The sequence below is a fragment of the Pongo pygmaeus genome, chromosome 2 (genome assembly GCF_028885625.2).
Source record: "Pongo pygmaeus isolate AG05252 chromosome 2, NHGRI_mPonPyg2-v2.0_pri, whole genome shotgun sequence".
Taxonomy (NCBI): domain Eukaryota; kingdom Metazoa; phylum Chordata; class Mammalia; order Primates; family Hominidae; genus Pongo; species Pongo pygmaeus.
The window spans coordinates 203,266,661-203,283,916 of record NC_085930.1 but is presented as its reverse complement, the minus strand read 5'-3'; the positions used below and the strand labels follow the sequence as shown (position 1 = coordinate 203,283,916).

At 43.5% G+C, this 17,256-nt stretch overlaps 1 long non-coding RNA gene across 1 annotated transcript in view; it reads left to right on the top strand.

Moving 5' to 3' along the window:
* LOC129033485 (uncharacterized) overlaps positions 1 to 17,256 on the top strand; it is a 60,863-nt gene that overhangs the window by 42,445 nt on the left and 1,162 nt on the right. Inside the window, exon 3 of the long non-coding RNA XR_008501590.1 lies at positions 12,370 to 12,454. This is a non-coding gene — a long non-coding RNA (uncharacterized LOC129033485). The remainder of the gene's footprint in view (positions 1 to 12,369; positions 12,455 to 17,256) is intronic.

Genomic DNA, 17,256 nt, shown 5'->3' with positions numbered 1-17,256 from the left:
CTCCTGACCTCAAGTGATCCACCCACCTGAGCCTTCCAAAGTGCTGGGATTACAGGCGTGGGCCACTGCACCCGGCTCTATTCTAATTATTTGCAGTAATTACATTCTATTTATAAAGTGGCTATGAGCATTGAATTAGCAAAACTGAGCCATTGCTTCTAGGGGAAATACAGGCTTCAGTTTCTGTGAGCCACTAGTCACAACATTTTTGTGAATGATCAATATACAAACTTGTTTTGTGGGTGTTTCTGCTTAAAGACACCATATTTAAATACACTGTTGGTTCATTAACAATGAACTCATAGCCACCAGCATTATAACTCTACCTGAATGAAACTTATCTAACACACAAATGGTTTGCTCCCTAAGGCACATCACAGCCTTCTTGCACTTAAAACACTAGATAACACATCAGCAATCTGCTTGGGGACCACTTTAAATCACCGCATGAAAATGCAAAAAACATGGCATTAAATGGACTGCAAAAAGGACATTTGTTTACAGTATGATAGACAAAACAAGAAGGCAGGGCATCACCTTGCTTGACCTCAGCTGGGAATGCATGCATCGTGGGTCTCAAATATTTCACCTGTTTGTGCATGTCCAGGAATTACCTTGAAAGAGCCATTGAGGTAGGAGATGGAACTTGACTCTGGAGGTGGGGCTTGGACACTGGAACAAATTGAGGACTAGCTAAAACAGGTTGGGGGCAGAAGCATCTCCTCATGAAATACACCGGCCAGTGTGCCCTGTCAATTAACCATTGCCATGGCGACACCCAAAAGTTACTGCCCCTTAGCATGGCAAGCCAGGATTGGCCACTCTCATTCTAGAATTGTCTACATAAACCGCCCCTTAATTTGCATATAGTTAAAGGTGGGTATAAATATGAGTGCAGAACTGCCTCTAAGCTGATACTCCGGGCACACAGCGTATAGAGTATTCTTGTTCCGCAAAAAGCAGTACCTCTGCTGCTGCTGTACACTCTGCTGCTTCAGAGCCGCTGTTTAACACTGCGGGTTCACCCTTGAATTCTTCCTGGATGAAGCCAAGAACCTGCCTGGGCTAAGCCTCAATTATGGGGCTTGCCTGTCCTGCATCACCATGAGTATGGACTTTGGGGTTACAAATAGGTGCATTTGCAAATATGGAATCCACGAATGATGAAGATAGACTATCACTGGGTACCACCGGAATTCTCTGACTTGATAACTTCATATGCAAATCCTGGCTGGTAAGAAGGATTGGGAGCAGGTGGATTGCCAGAAGTCTTAGGCTAGTACTAGGAGTATGGGGTGGGGTGTAGATACCTGTGTGTGGCTCCCAGTAGGTCAGTACCTGCTGCCTCTACTAGTACTGCTCATTCAAAACACCTTTGGCTGAAGATGGCACCAGGGTCTGGCCATCAGGCTGCAATTAACTTAAAAGTGATGGAGACTGGCAGGATCCAGGATAACCAAGCTCTTGGAGACTGCTTTTTAAGATAGGACCAAATCATGAGATGATTTTTAGTCACATGAATGCACCATGTTCTCTCTTACTTCCAGGCTTTGCACATATTGTTCTCTCTGTGTGGAACTCCATACCCTTTCTCTTATTTTTCTTCCTCCCATCATATTGCCTGCTTTCCACCCATCACATCTTGGTCAGTTCTTCCACATTTAGATTCCGAGTTTGGATTAAGTGGTCCAGCTCTATGCCGTTTAGTATCCAATATTTCCTCCCGTTCATGGTATTATGTACTTTTCTCTCTCCCTGACTGAACTGTAAACTCTATATGGGCAGGAAATGTATCTATTACTGTATCCCAAATAAAACTGCCTTAAATAAGGATGATGGGTGCTGACTCTTGGAAACAAATATTTTAGAGAGTAAATCTTAACATTGTTTTAATTCAGTAGCTTGGGGATGTAACCAATGACCCAGTTTCCTTTGCTCTCTCTGCTCCGCCTTCTGTGTGTCAGCTTTACCCTAAGACAGGCTCCTACTTTGGTTACACGTTGTCTGCTAAGAGTCTCCAGAATACTTGCTTTGCTGTTCCATGTGCTGAGAAAGAGAGCTAATTGTTCCTCCTCTAACCATCCTGGGCTTTTGTCTGACTGCATGATCTGAAGTCATGTGCCTACCTTTGAACTGTGGAAAGAGGAAATGGATTACGCATTAATCTAAATGATTAATTTAAATCCTGGAGCTAGGATGGGATCAATTTTATGAGACTGACATAGCTGCTCTGAAGGAGGGGAAAGAGGGGATGGGTCTTGGGGAGGGCAACCATAGTATCTTGTAGAGTGAGGGTGGCAGGAGGAAGGACTGGTGGCAAGGAAGGCCCCCTGAGAGAGCAAGTCCTAGACAGGGATCCTAGGCAGGTTATTAGAGAAGGGTCTCAGATTCACATGGACCAAGAGTGGAACCATTTACTTCTTACTGAAGTAGAAGAATTTGCAGCAAGGCAGGCACTACTTTTAGGATGGGGGTCGAAGCAAGAGCTAGAACACAGCTATCAACAGGACAACAGCAATGTGAGATGAGGCTGCAGAGTTGGGGAGGGGCCAGATGATGCAAAATTTTGGAGGCCATTTTAAAATTGGGGGGATTAAACATGAGCACTGAAGAAGCTTTAGCTTTTGCAGAGTGATAGGAATGTTGCTCATCTGTCAACAACCTTTATTGTTAACAACAATAACAACAACAACACACACACACACGCATACACACACATACACACACACATACACACACACACACACATACACACACACACACACACACAAATAGGGCAACTGCTCAGATGTGTCTACAGACTGATTGCCAGATCTTTGCTTCTTCAAGATAAGTGATTGTTTAAGACCAGGCTCTTCAAACTGGGGTACATGGTCCCCTTTTGGAGTGGTGGCCTAGGGAAGTACATTAAACCACAGGATAAGTTTGGTGTATCTTCATGGGATATGTTTACTTAGTGGTAAGTAATTTGAAATATTTGGATAGTAAAACAAAGATACAAAGATTCATTATGAAGTTGTAGGATGTAAATTCTGCATGCTTTTTTTTTTTTTTTTTTTTTTTTGAGACTCTCACTTTGTCGCCCAGGCTGGAGTGCAGTGGTGCAATCTCCAATCTCGGCTCACTGCATCCTCTGCCTCCCAGGTTCAAGCTATTCTTATGTCTCAGTCTCTTGAGTGGCTGGGATTACAGGCGTGCACCACCACACCCGGCTAATTTTTTGTATTTTTAGTAGAGATGGGGTTTCACCATGTTGGTCAGGCTGGTCTCGAACTCCCGACCTCAGGTGATCCACCCACCTTGGCCTCCCAAAGTGCCTGGATTACAGGCGTGAGCCGCTGCGCCCGGCCTCTGCATGCATTTTTAAGCTCAACATTAGGCTTTAGGTAATATTTGAGTTCGGGGGTAGGTGAGAGGGAGGCTGGGGTGAATGTATAGAATACGCAGGACCCTTTCTGGCACGTATCTGGGGGTCTGATTTCATTTTTCTCTGCCACTTGGGGTACGTTAGGGGAAAACAAAAACCACTGGCTCCCATGGGCAGAGATGCAGATGACTGAGCTTCAGGGCTGGGCACTAACACCACCCTTTTATGACACTACAATACCATAGCTCCAGGTTAGGGGGCGAGGTCCCTCCTCCTTTCACCACATAATAATAAGATCCTCAGGGACTTTGGGCAGGTAATAATGGCCCTTGGATCTGTCCAAGACAGAAGCATCTGCATTCGGTGAAAACTGTGCTTCAGCTAGTTCTCTTACAGTGAGGTAGGTGCTAGAGCCTGCCCAGTGTCAAACACATGCCATCTGAACCTCTGGCGATGACCCAAGTGAAGGATGGGGATGGGGCCTGGGTACCTCCTCCACATCCTGCCTGTCACTAGCTTCTGTGCAGTAAAGGTTATGTTTGTTTGAGGTCATTGCCTTTTCTTTTCTTTCTCTCCCTTTTCTTTTTTATAAATCTCTGTTCTTGGCATCCTTCTCCCCCTTACCAGTACACTTTCTGTTCTCTGCATTTCTTCTGGACAATGGGTGCTAAGCTTTTAATTGTTGTGCTTTTTCTCCGAGTGGCCACTCAAATCATGAGGGACGTGTCTACTTGGTTATTCAATGAGTTTTTGTCCCTGAGGGCTATAAGGAGGTGAAAGGATTTGGAATTCTTTTTCTTTTTTTATGAAGAACTTTCTCTGTTCTTCGATGAGTAGTTCTTCAATGATCAAGCCCTGGGGGGCGATTAACCTCTTGATATCCGTGAGTGTTTGAAACTTCCCACATGTGCCTCAGCAACGGCCTCCCCTGGTGTGTGTTTTGAAATTCTGCAGGGTGGCCTCTCTCCTACAAAGTGGGACCTGTTCTATATGGACCTGAGAGAGGAAGGAAATGTCAGACAGGTGGAGTTATGAGAATTACACAGAGGAAACAGTCAAAATGTCACTCTATAACTAATTCGAGTGTAATAGAAATTTAATAATGTACAGTGAGCCATTTCGCATGTAGGTACCATCTTTCATCTGACCATGGAAAATATTAATCTTTTCAGGTCCCTGGTCTGGTTTATGCTAACAGTCCTGCCTATGTTTCATTTTGTTTTGTTTTTCCTAGTCCCTGAGGCAAAGAAAGAGTAACTGACTTATTCAAGTTTGTACAATAGCTCCTCAGATTTGAGAGAAGTTGGCGTTGGTGTTATTTTCAGGCCCTTGGGACAGGAGAAAGGGTTGGAAAACAAAGATCACTTTTCTCTGGCCAAATGGAGTCACCCAACGAAGTACCTTCCTAATGGGCCAGCTCTTTCAGGTGAGCACATCGATTCAGTTCAACAATATGAGGACAAAACAAAAAAACACCAACGTGACCTGTGCTTTTCACGTGTTTCTGGTGAGAGGCGAGGGTGTGGCATGGCCTTTTGCCCCCTGGATCTCTGTCAGCTTAGGAATTTTTCTGGTTTATTTTGTGAATGCTGCTGGACACTTGCAGGACCTATTTCAGGGGTCTAAGGCAGGTCTTTGAAGGTAATGGTGTCAGAGTTTGGGGATAACATTGAAATGCCAGCAACATTCAGGAAGACAGGTCGGGGTGTATTCCATTTGGTGATCCGTGTTCTTCCCAATCCCAATTCAACTTTGTCCATGGAATAAATGAAATGCTTCTGGAAGCTAAATTTCTATCACTTATGGATCTCACTTGATACGGCTTATGGAGATCACTTGATCTCTCTATGAATGCCTATTTATTTATAATTTACATCTAATCTATTTCCACAAGAGATGTTAGGGATCTTATAACAAATGTTTTAAGTGAAAACCAAAGATCAAAAACAACGGAAAAAGAGAGGGGAAAATGTACTTCAAGTGGTAACGAATATAGCTGCTAAGATTGAGTAGGAACTTTAACCCCAAACCTACAGCAAAAGACGCATATGGAGGGAAGGCAAACCCACCAAGTTGCGTCATGCGTTTTGTCTGGTAGAAAGAAAGATGAGAAAACTTGCCTAGCACTGTATTGATTTCTGAAATAAATTTACATTAAAGACCTAAATACAAAGCACATGGAAAAAAACACAATGTATTTTTTGCAGCACTTTTGCAACAGATGTTGCCGTGTGTGTGTGTGTGTGTGTGTGTGTGTGTGTGTGTGTGTGTGTGTAGGATGTGGGTGGGGGGCAATTGTGACATTTCATTAGTCTCAGGAATTCTCTTCTATCCTCCCTCTGCCTTTGAGGATGAGGGGGTTTAGGGTGGGTTGGGTGCAGGCAGGCAGGTGTCTTCATTAGTGTTTGGTTGCAGGCAATAAAAACTGTGTCTGGCCAACTCAAGCAGAAGGGGAAGTCTTTCAGAGGATGGAGTAAGAGAACCATTGTTCTCCTACATGGTGTTAACCATGTTAACCTTGGTTAATACCCAGCATCCAGGCAGCAGGTCCTGGTGGACAGTCCCCTGCAGCTCTTCCTTCTGGTCTCACTCGGTCCAAGATAAAATCCCAGAAGAAGTCGAGGCAGCAAAACTTAGGTCATATGGCAGCTCCTCGGGTAGGGGATATTGAGGAACTGGGACAACCCCACTGAAACTGCACACAATAAGGAGAGAGAAGTCCCCTAAAAGAAATTGGAATGCTGTTACCAAAAGAAGGACTTGGTTCCAGCAGGGTACTCTAACTCCAGCCCAAGACGGTTTTGCTTAAAGAAATTCTGTGATTCAAAAGTAAAACTGCTTTTCACAGTATTCTATTATCTGAGCTATCCTAGTGATATTTTCATGCTTAACTGACCTGATGATTGTCCAGTGATCAACCTGAGAGCCTGCAGAATATGCACATTTTGTCATCAGGGAAGGGGCCATTGGGCTGCTTTGTTCCTGGGCCTGCTGTGACAAATGACCACAAACAAGGTGGCTTAAAATAGCAGACTTGCAGCTGGGGGTGGTGGCTCATGTCTGTAATCCCAGCACTTTGGGAGGCCGAGGCGGGTGGATCAAGAGGTCAAGAGATCGAGACCATCTGGCCAACACGGTGAAATCCCGTCTCTACTAAAAATACAAAAATTAGCTGGGTGTGGTGGTGCACGCCTGTAGTCACAGCTACTTGGGAGGCTGAGGCAGGAGAATCGCTTGAACCAAGGGGTCGGAGGTTGTAGTGAGCTGAGGTCACGCCACTGCACTCCAGCCTGGTGACACAGTGAGACTCTGTCTCAAAACAAAACAAAACAAAAACAAAACACAGCAGACATGTTCACTCTTACGGTTTTGGAGGCCAGAAACCCAGGTGTCCACAGCCCATACTCCCTCAGAAGGCTCGAGGGCAGAATCCTTCCCTCCCTCTTCCTAGCTGCTCCTGGAAGCCAGCAATCCTTGGCTTGCCCCCGCACCTTTCCAGTTTCTGCCTCCCTTGTCAACACAGCTTCTTCCTTGTATGTCTGTGACTTCACACAGTACTTCCTTCTCTGTGTGTTTTTCTTCTTTCTCAAGGACATTAGATTTAGGGCCCACTTCAATCCAGTATGACTTCATCTTAATGCGTATTTTAATTACATTTACAAATACCCTATTTCCAAATAAGTTCATATTGTAAGATTTTGGATTGACATGCTTGTTGAATGATGCTATTCAACCTCATACAGGCAGAGAATGGAGTTTGCTCTTCTAATGGTTGAGGAAGTCAGGTTTAGATATATATATATAAAAATAGGTCTGATCTGAAATCCATCAAGCAGGAAAGTTTCTTCACTGAAAATTAACAGGGACTTCTTTCGGTCTGACTCAAAAAATTTTAAATGTGCTTGGATTTTAACATTGGAAAAAAAGGATATTATAAGATTCTTAGAGGCCAGGTGTGGTGGCTCACGCCTGTAATCCCAGCCCTTGGAGAGGCTGAGGCGGGTGGTGCATTTGAGGTCAGGAGTTCAAGACCAGCCTGATCAACATGGTGAAACCCCGTCTCTACTAAAAATACAAAAATTAGCTGGGTATGTTGGCACGTGCCTGGAATCCAGCTACTCGGGAGGCTGAGGCAGGAGAATTGTTTGAACCCAGCAGACGGAGGTTGCAGTGAGCCAAGATCGCGCCATTGCATTCCAGCCTGGGTGACAAGGGAAGACTCTGTCGCAAAAACAAACAAACAATTCTTAGACTAGACCCCAAGTCGTCAAGACGTAGTTTTTAGGAAGTCCAACATGGAATCAGTTTAAGTTGCTTTGTCATGAGAGAAGAAACGATGTTTCTCTTTGGATGAGTTAATGGGTTGGAGCAGGATTGTCCTAGACCTTAAGTGCCCGCATTTGTCTTAGTTGGTGTGCTGTCCCCTTGGCTTCAGGCCTATTTTTGTTTTTGTTCTGCCCCTTCTCATCTTCCTCTGCTCCAATTTAGAGTTGACCATCCCTTGAGTTACTTTAAGAGAAGAAGGGAAGGGGTCTGGTCTCTGTGATTCAGAAAAAGAACAGAAACTCAGAAACAAGGTGTGTGTGTCCCTCTCAGCTTTTCCTCTCACTCTGGGGTGAGTCACAGAGATGTGGTTCCCATGACAACCCCGAGGCATGACCATGGAGACTTCGCTGGGTGTCACCTCGGCTCTTTTTTCTACTCTCATGTAACACAGCACTCATATGGAGAAATGCAATGTGACTTTTTATTTTTCTTGATGCAGGTCTGGCCTGTGGGATTAGGGCATGGGGTTTTGAGCAGTGAGGCTGGGATGGTGGACAAGGGCCAGATGGTCAGCGTCAGTGAATGCCACGCTAAAGGTGGGCTTTACCTAGGAGGCCTCTCTTTCAAACTGTGGTGTCAGACCACCTACATCCGAATCCCTTGTGGATACATGTTGAAAATGTAGATTTCTGAGCTCCACCCCAGACCTCCTAAACCGGAATTCAGGGAGTGGCTCATACATTTGCATTTTTTGCAAGCACCCCAGGAAATTCTTGTGCGAACTAACATTTGAGAACTACTACTACAGGCAATGTGAGCTTGGCAGGTGGTAGCAGCCTTGTGTCTCAGCAAGAATGTTTGATATTGGAGGAGGCGAACAAAGCTAGGAGGCTGTTTAATAATCCAGCATTTTAACAAAACACCAAATATTATGCTCACTCTGTGTCAAACACTGTTTTAGTTGCCTTAGAAATATTAACTTATTTAATTCCCATATGTATCCCAGGAATAAATTCTGTTATTATCTCCACCCTCTGGGTGAGGAAACTGTAGCACAGACATTTGCTAAGATGAAAGGGGTAGTGACCTGCTGGAGGAGAGACTTGAGGAAGGGGACACCAAGTGTAACCAAGAGGGTGATGGGACCATGAACCAGAACCTGAAGGTGGAAGGTGTCATGGTGCTTCTGTACCTGTGTTACCAGTATCTTCCCTTTTCTGCTGTGAGCTTTTTCAAGGTAGGGATGCTGGAGTCACTCACTCATAGCTTCCAAAATGCAGCACGTGGCAGACTGCACAAGCACCAGACTCAAAAACTGAGGGGGTCAAAGGTCCTAGAATCAGCTCTGTCAATAACTTGCTGTGTGATAAGCTCCTGACTATCACTTTCTCCATCAGTAAAGTGAGGGTGTTGGATATGTGATGTTTCTCCCACTGTAAAATGGGCAAAAGGCCACAGGGTTGCACAACTTCGGGATGGGGGTGGATGAGCATCCACCTGGCTCTCCCAAAGATGATGTGAACACTGGAACTTGGGCTTGTACAAGATGGGGTTACGGAAGAGGAGGACGGGCCGCAGGGGTACCTGCCAGAGACTGAATGAGTTAATATAGGTGAAGTGTTTAGACTATGCCTGGGACTTACACGTGTTGGTTATTCTTGTTATTGGTATCTCTAGATTTCTTTCAGCTTGAACACCCAGTGTCAGAGATCCTTTGATTCCCTCCTCCCCCCAGACCAGAATAGTGGATCAGAACCTGAAGGATAAAAATAGTCTATAGGGAGACAATTTTCTCTCTTCGGCAGTTTGTTCCTCCTACTCAGTTACCTCTACTCAATTCCTTTGGTCCTGTTTCTAGCATCTTTTTCAACGGAAATTCCTATCTCCAGGTAAGTGAGGAAAGCACAGCCCTTGGTAGAGGCTGACATGCCAAGCACCGTTTCTGCTGGGCTGGCCCTGCCTCTGTGGATGGTCAAAGTCAAACGTGGACAATACGTTTTCCCCATGGAGGCTGCTTTGCCTAATGTTAAACACCATGGCTGGAGTATCTGTGCAGTGTTGCAAGAAGCCTGGAGAAATGGAGATGGGTGTTCTCAAGCCACCTCTGTATTTTTATTTTTAAAAATCTAGACTAAAGAAAATATCTTCTGCTGTTCCTAAACAATATTAATCAGGCAAAGACACTTTGATCCATTTTTCTGAGCACACTTGAACCTGGAAATGTTGTCTTCTGAGAAATTTCAAGGAAATCAGTTTCTTATTTTATATTCATTCAACCAATTTTTATTAAGTGTTTATTTACTACACATGGAGATATGTTAACATGTCAATGACCCTGTATATTATTTATATAGACCTGAGGTAAGACTGGTTTTGCAATCCTCTACAACACACTCACTTTGCTGCCTCAGTGAGCCTCAGTTTTCTAGTCTACCTCACAGGGATGTTCTGGGGATCAAACGTTTTATTATACATCACGGAAATCACATGTAAGTGGGAAATGTCAGTACTAGGAATGTGCTGTTAGGGCAAAAGCCTTAGCTCTGTAGATAATCTTAACAATTCTTCCTAGTTAATGACATGTTTAGGTGACTTCTCTTAGGACAGGCAACAGGAGAGAGCCTGTGTTGTTGCAGCGAGAAAGCTGCCTTGGTCTGTCTTTTAGGCCACTTGCTTTGCCACTAGACTTGCCTTAAAACCCTTTGGGGAGTGGGGACCCCTCCAACTTCCCATACAATTTTCCCAAGTCAATAATCCTCCAAGGCCATTGACTTCCAAAGTTTTTCACCAACTATGAATTCTCCCCCAATCATATAAGAAAATATTCACTTCTGTATCAATGAATATTTTCTTATATGACACCATCATAAGATACTTGCTGGTCTGCAGGAAAACATCCTTCTTCCCACTCCCTCAGTGATGGACTCCTGGAAAGCTGGCCTGAGAGGAAAGAGCTGTGAGGGGAGGTAACCTAATATAACATTTCTCAGTAGACCTATTTGATTCCTGTTGGGCGTGGGCTTAAATAATTGGACCAGTCAGTGGAAGAATGGAGGGCTGAGGTAAGAATTCTTTCTTGGGCTATTTGCCAAGTCAGAGCTGAGAGGCATGAGGATGGTCAATGTCCTTCTTGGGTTGCTCTGCTCCTGAGCCACCTTCTTGGTTAGCCCATAAGGTCTTGAGTTTGGAAAGGCACCAGTGTGACAGGGCTCCATTCACAAGTCTCTAGGCCACTCTGTGAGTTCCATAAAGATCTCCAAAGGCACTGACTGCTCTTGAGGACCTTATGATACCTCTTTCCTTGCAGGCCCATCCTGCTCATTCAGTAAGCCCTCAGACTTCAGACTGGAGCAGAACACAGGTCAATTTCCTGGACCACTGTAGACCTGGCCACTCCCTACATCTGCACAGCCACACGTGGCTGCTGAGCACGAGGAATGTGGCTGTAAACATGAGATATTGGGATATACTGAGATGTGCCGTAAGCATGAAATAGTCACCAGTACCTGAAGACATGGTGTGGCAATGGGAATGTAGAATAGCTCATTCACAGTTCTTAAATGCTGATTACATATTGAAATGATGATATTTTGAACATATTGAGTTAAAATATTTTAAAATTAAGTCTACTTGTTTTTCAAACTTGTTTTTAACATGGCTATTAGAAAATTAAAAACTACTCAAGTGCCTCATATTATATTTCTATTGGTGAGTGCCAGTCTCAGTTCCAAGCTCACATTGGAAGAGCCTTAGAACCCAGGTGAAGAGGTTTGGTCAGAAGAGACAGACTTAGGCTTTCTTACTTCAACGGGACCATCGTTCACTTGCTGTGAGCTCAGGGCCTGTGAAGATATCATGGACTCAATCATACTTCTTATTTGACTTGTTTTAAAAAACTCTGAAATCCTATGAATTGTTTGGATTTTAGCACCTTATTTTGAAAAGAATTATTTCTGTTATGGACTGAACTGTGTCCACTCAAAATTCACGTATGGAAGCCTTAACCTACAGTGCCCCAAATGTGATTGTATTCAGAGATAAGGCCTTGAAAACAGTGAACAAGTGAAAAATGAGGCCATTTAAGTGGGCCCTCATCCAATCTGACTTATGTCCCTCCTTATTTATTTATTTTTTTGTGACACAGTCTCACTCTGTTGCCAGGCTGGAGTGCAGTGGCAAGATCTCGGCTCACCGCCACCTCTGCCTCCCAGGTTCAAGCGATTCTCCTGCCTCAGCCTCCCCAGTAGCTGGGACTACAGGTGTGTCCTTCCTTATAAGAAGAGGAAATTGGGCACAAAAGGAGATACCACGAATGTCATAGTGGAGAAAGATCACATGAGGACACAGAAGAAGGCAGCTGGCCATCGCAAGTCAGGAGACCTCAGAGGAAACCAAGCCTGCTGACACCTGGATCTTGGACTTCCAGCCTCCAGGACTGAGAAAAAATTAATTTTTGTTGTTTAAGCCATCCAGTCTGTGGCTTTTTGTTATGGCAATGCTAATAAACTAAACAACTATTTCATGGTAGAACTGGAGAAAGCCTGGTGACAAGAGAACAATTTCTCCACAGCCAGAAATCTGGCTTCCTGGGTCCATCTGTCGGGACCTGAAAGACAGCTATGAACGTTTCTCGTGTTGCCTCTGCCTCAGATCAGTGTCTGTTTTCCAGTCCCATGTCCATATTGTATGCTCCTCTGTCTCCTCTTCTAGTAACAGTCTGTTTTGTTCTCTGACAGATGACGAAGGTTGAAGAAGCGGCATCATCAGAGAACTGTGTTTTGAAGATTTGAGGGAAGGGCTGACCTCAGGATTTTATACTAGGTTTGTGTAAACACACAAGATTCTTTTTCTCTCTGTCCCAAATTTAATCATCACACTCATTCAAGTGAAATATGAAGTCATAAGTATTAAAATATGCATGAGATTTTGAACATTGAGAGAAAGAATTTTGTTTTCTAGAAAACTCATTTCTGGCCGGGCGCGGTGGCTCACGCCTCTAATCCGAACACTGTGGGAGGCCGAGGCGGGCGGATCACGAAGTCAGGAGATCGAGACCATCCTGGCTAACATGGTGAAACCCCGTCTCTACTAAAAATACAAAAAATTAGCCGGGCGCAGTGGCAGGCTCCTGTAGTCCCAGCTACTCGGGAGGCTGAGGCAGGAGAATGGCGTGAACCCGGGAGACGGAGCTTGCAGTGAGCCGAGATCGCGCCATTGCACTCCAAACTGGGCGACAGAGCGAGACACCGTCTCAAAAAAAAAAAAAAGAAAACTCATTTCTGCTGGACAGTGAGGGTCACCAATAGTTTGGAAGGGAGAATGCTAAGCTAAATGTCCTCTAGGGTCTTCTTCTAGTTATAAGATGAACAAATCTATAATTCCTGGTTCAGAGTTTCACTCACCGTCCATGGGAGCTATCTCAGGGATGGAGAGAGAGGATTCAGATCAGGTGCATCCCTGAGTGGTGAGCCTCAGCCACGGCTTCATCTCGACAGACATTTGCCCTCTAGAAACAGACTTAAGGTCAATCCCTTTGCCAAGAAGTCAAGAAACTGCCTTCTCAACGAGGCCAGTAAAATCAGCATAAAAGACCTCCAGAGACATCAAGTCTCCCTAGAGAGACTTTCTAAACTTTCTGAACATGGCGTCTATGTGCGGGCCTGAACCCAGAATGTACTGAAGGGAGAAAAAATACAAAAGACGATGATAGACCCAAGGATTATCTTCTTGGCATTCCCTAGAACAGCTGTCTGGCAAATGTTACACCACGTCTGAGATTATTTTAGAAACTTTGTCTTGAAGAAGAACAAGGAGAGAGAATACCAGACAGATTTGCCCTCATTTTTTGTCACAGAATAAGAATTTCAAGGACATTTTTACTTTCAGTGAGATCATCCTGGCAATGCTCTTTTCATTTTTTGAAACTTAAATCGTGTCACATCTAATAAATTTATAGCTGTGTGTGGTTACAGCAATGAGTTGGTACCAATGGCTATTTAGGTCTTCTCCTCCCTCTTCTTGTTTCTTTTCCTCATCATCATGAGAATTAGACTATTCTAAAGATGTTTTAAACAAGAGAATTTCACCAAGTTTCACTAGAAAATTGACCTAAATGAAATGCCTATCTAGAGGTAAAATGACAAATGATATTTGCTTTCCTAAATTTCTTTTTAGGCCTCATTTTCTGCCCACATGTCATATTTTCTGTGTTCAATGAAACAGAGCATGCCAGAAATAGAGAAAACAAAATTACAGCAAGACAAAGATCACAGTACAGTATCATAAAACTGAGTATAGGCCTGGGGTCTCTATCTGTGGGAATGAATGAAAGCTTGGCTTAGCATGACCCCCTCACCATGTTCTTGTCCATATCAGAATTCCAAGTGAAGGGGCCGCTTGTGAACATGCATCATTTATGTTAATGTAGCTTCTGAACTATGGATGCTTGTCTCACAGCCGTCACTGGAAAATGCCACCTTAGTCATTCTGTGTTTGTGTGTGTGCGTATGTCTGTGTTTGTGTGTGTATGTGTGTACGTATGTCTGTGTTGTGTTTGTGTGTGTGTGTGTGATGGAGTGAAGTCCTCTGTGGAATGAGGTTTCCTTTTCAAGAGGTAGCTCTGGCCTGAGAAGCTGAGAAGAGTATTCCATACTTGTCAGGGATGAGGTGGTGTGGGGTTGCAGGGTGAGATGTGATGGGAGAAGGAACTATGGGATAGGGAAGGAATGTATCCAAAGGCCTGAGTTCTAAATTGGATTTGATTTTCTTTTTCCTAGTGAATCAATGTAAAAATGTTGGGTTAGATTCCCAGGCTAGCCCACAGAAGCTTGTTGAAGCGTGATGTAGGGGATATACTATGCATTTTTTTCTATTATTGTTGATGTAGGGGATATACTATGCATTTTTTTCTATTATTGTTTTCATTTTGTATATGTAGAAGGCTGTGTGTGTGTGTGTGTGTGTGTGTGTGTGTGTGTGCATGCGCATCCATGCTTGCTTACATTAGCTTGTGTATGTATTGGTTACATTATACACTAATTATGGGGAGCTTTGGTGGCTAATTAGGAAATCTAATTATAATTTGTAACATTATTTCCAATCTCTAAATGATACTTTAAAAAAGAACTTTTGGGGACAGACGCGGTTGCTCACATATAATCCAGCACTTTAAGAGGCTGAGGCGGGCAGATCACGAGGTCAGGAGATCGAGACCATCCTGGCTAACACAGTGAAACCCCGTCTCTACTAAAACTACAAAAAATTAGCCAGGCGTGGTGGCACATGCCTGTGGTCCCCGTTACTCAGGAGGCTGATGCAGGAGAATCGCTTGAACCCGGGAGGCAGAGGTTGCAGTGAGCCGAGATTGTGCCACTGCACTCCAGCCTGCGTGACAGAGTGAGACTCCGTCTCAAAAAACAAAAAAAGAGAAAAGAAAAAAGAACTTTTGGAACATAGTGAGATTGTGAGTTGGAGACAGCCTGTTCTACTTGGAGAGGATGGAGGGTCATTGCAGCTTCCTGTGGAATGCTGCGGAAATGCTCCAAGCATCCCTAGGACATGGCATTTCTTTGAGAAAGGAGAGTTGAAATACAGATCCAAGTTAGGCACAGCACACAGAGAGAACTTGATGTCTGCAGACTTTACTTGCCTTTCACAAAGGAAATGGAGACGTGCTAACTGCCTGTCTCATCCAATTCACAATCTTCATTTTCTTTCTTGTCTGCCTTTCCCAGTTTATATTAATTATAGGTTCACTAGGTGTTATAGTTTTCCTAAGGTTTGTAAGAAAAACATACTTTCTGATCTCCACAGGTGCATGAAGACAATGAAGAAGGGAGGTAAGGAGAGACGGAGTGAGGGAGGGCGAGCCAGCTATTGGTAGACAGAAGAGTCATACACTGTATAACATTTCATTGGAAATTCATAATTTAGCAGAAAAGCAGTAGACAGCAAGGAGAATATAACAGGAATATGTTGCTCTGTGTGGTGGTAAGCTGGTGCTGATTTTGTTTATCTTACATGCTGGATGATAGCACATTCATTTCTGGTTGTTCTCCCTTTTAAGGAAACCAGCATTGACATTACAGACTTAGATTTTGTATTTTTTTTTTTAAAAAAAACCACATTTATTAAAAGGTTCTTATGGGGGACCGAAGGTATTTCAGAACTCTTCAGTGTTTTGTTTTTCAGAAAATTTTTTTTGTTGAATGAGTCAGATGTAAAGGTAAAATGAAAGAGCTGCTGTTAACTAAAGGTTGACTGTAAACGACAATGAAGTCTCATAAATTTAAGCTACTGGGGATGTAGGACTGATGTGCAGACATTCACTGCAAACAGGGCTTTCTAAAAGCAAACCAAGCCGTCTCAATTGACAGCTTGTCCTTGGTTACTACCCTGTCCTTGAGGAAGGCAACCTATTTCCTGGAAGAAGTGACAAAAATATATTTAATATCCCCCGCTTCCACTTGTGCCTGGGAATTTTCTTTAAGTTGTTTATTTTGAAATAATTACATGCTTACAGGAGAGCTGCAGAAATAGACAAAGGACTTTTTAACCTGAACCTAAACACTTGAGTGTGTAATTCCTACAAACAAGGACATTCTCCTACATAATTATAGTGCAATCATCAAAATAAGGAAATTCACATCAAAACATTTCTGCCATCTAATCCTCAGATGCCATTTAAGTTTTGACAATTATTCAAATAATATTTGTTCTAGCAAAAGGACCCAATCCTGGAACACCTGTTGCATGTAATCGTCATGTCTCTTTAGCTTCCTTTAGTCAGAAGAGTTCCTCGATCTTTCCTTGACTTTCGTAACTGACACTTTTGATTGGATGTGCTGATTATTTCATAGAATGTCTCTCAGTTTGGGTTTGTTGAATGTTTTCTCCAGATTAGATTGAGAGGTGCATTTTTGACAAGATATTTACATCTGATCAGGTGGTGCGTGATTTCTACTTGACCCATTATTGGTGATGTTCACTGTGGGTTTTTTTTGGTTTTGCTTTTTTTTTTTTTTTTTTTTTTTTTTGAGACTGGGTCTCACTCTGTCACCTAGGCTAGAGTGCAGTGGCGTGATCTTGGCTCACTGCAGCCTCGACCTCCCAGGCTCAGGTGATCCTCCCACCTCAGCCTCCCAAGTAGCTGGGGCTACAGGTACACGCCACCACACCTGGGTAACTTTTTGTATTTCTGTAGAGACGGGGCTTTGCCATATCACCCAGGCTGGTCTCAAACTCCTGGGCTCAAGTGCTCCACAAGTCTTGGCCTCCCAAAGCACTGAAATTGCAGGCATGAGCCACCGTGCCCAGCCAATGTTCACTTTGATTATTCAGTTGAGGTGGTATTTGTCAGGACTATTCATTGTAAAATTACTCTTTTTCTGTTTGTAGTTAATAAGAATTTGGCTGGAGCTACTCTGAAAGTATGAAATTTTCCCATTTCTTATTAAACATTTACCCACTAGTTCTAACATGTACTGATGTTTCTTGGCTGAATATCACTATGATGGTTGCTAAATGGTGATTCTAATTCCATTATGTCTACATTTACCAGTTGTCATTTTACTATAAAGAAAGCTTTCTCTTCTTTCTGTGTATTTGTTTGTATCAGTGTGGAC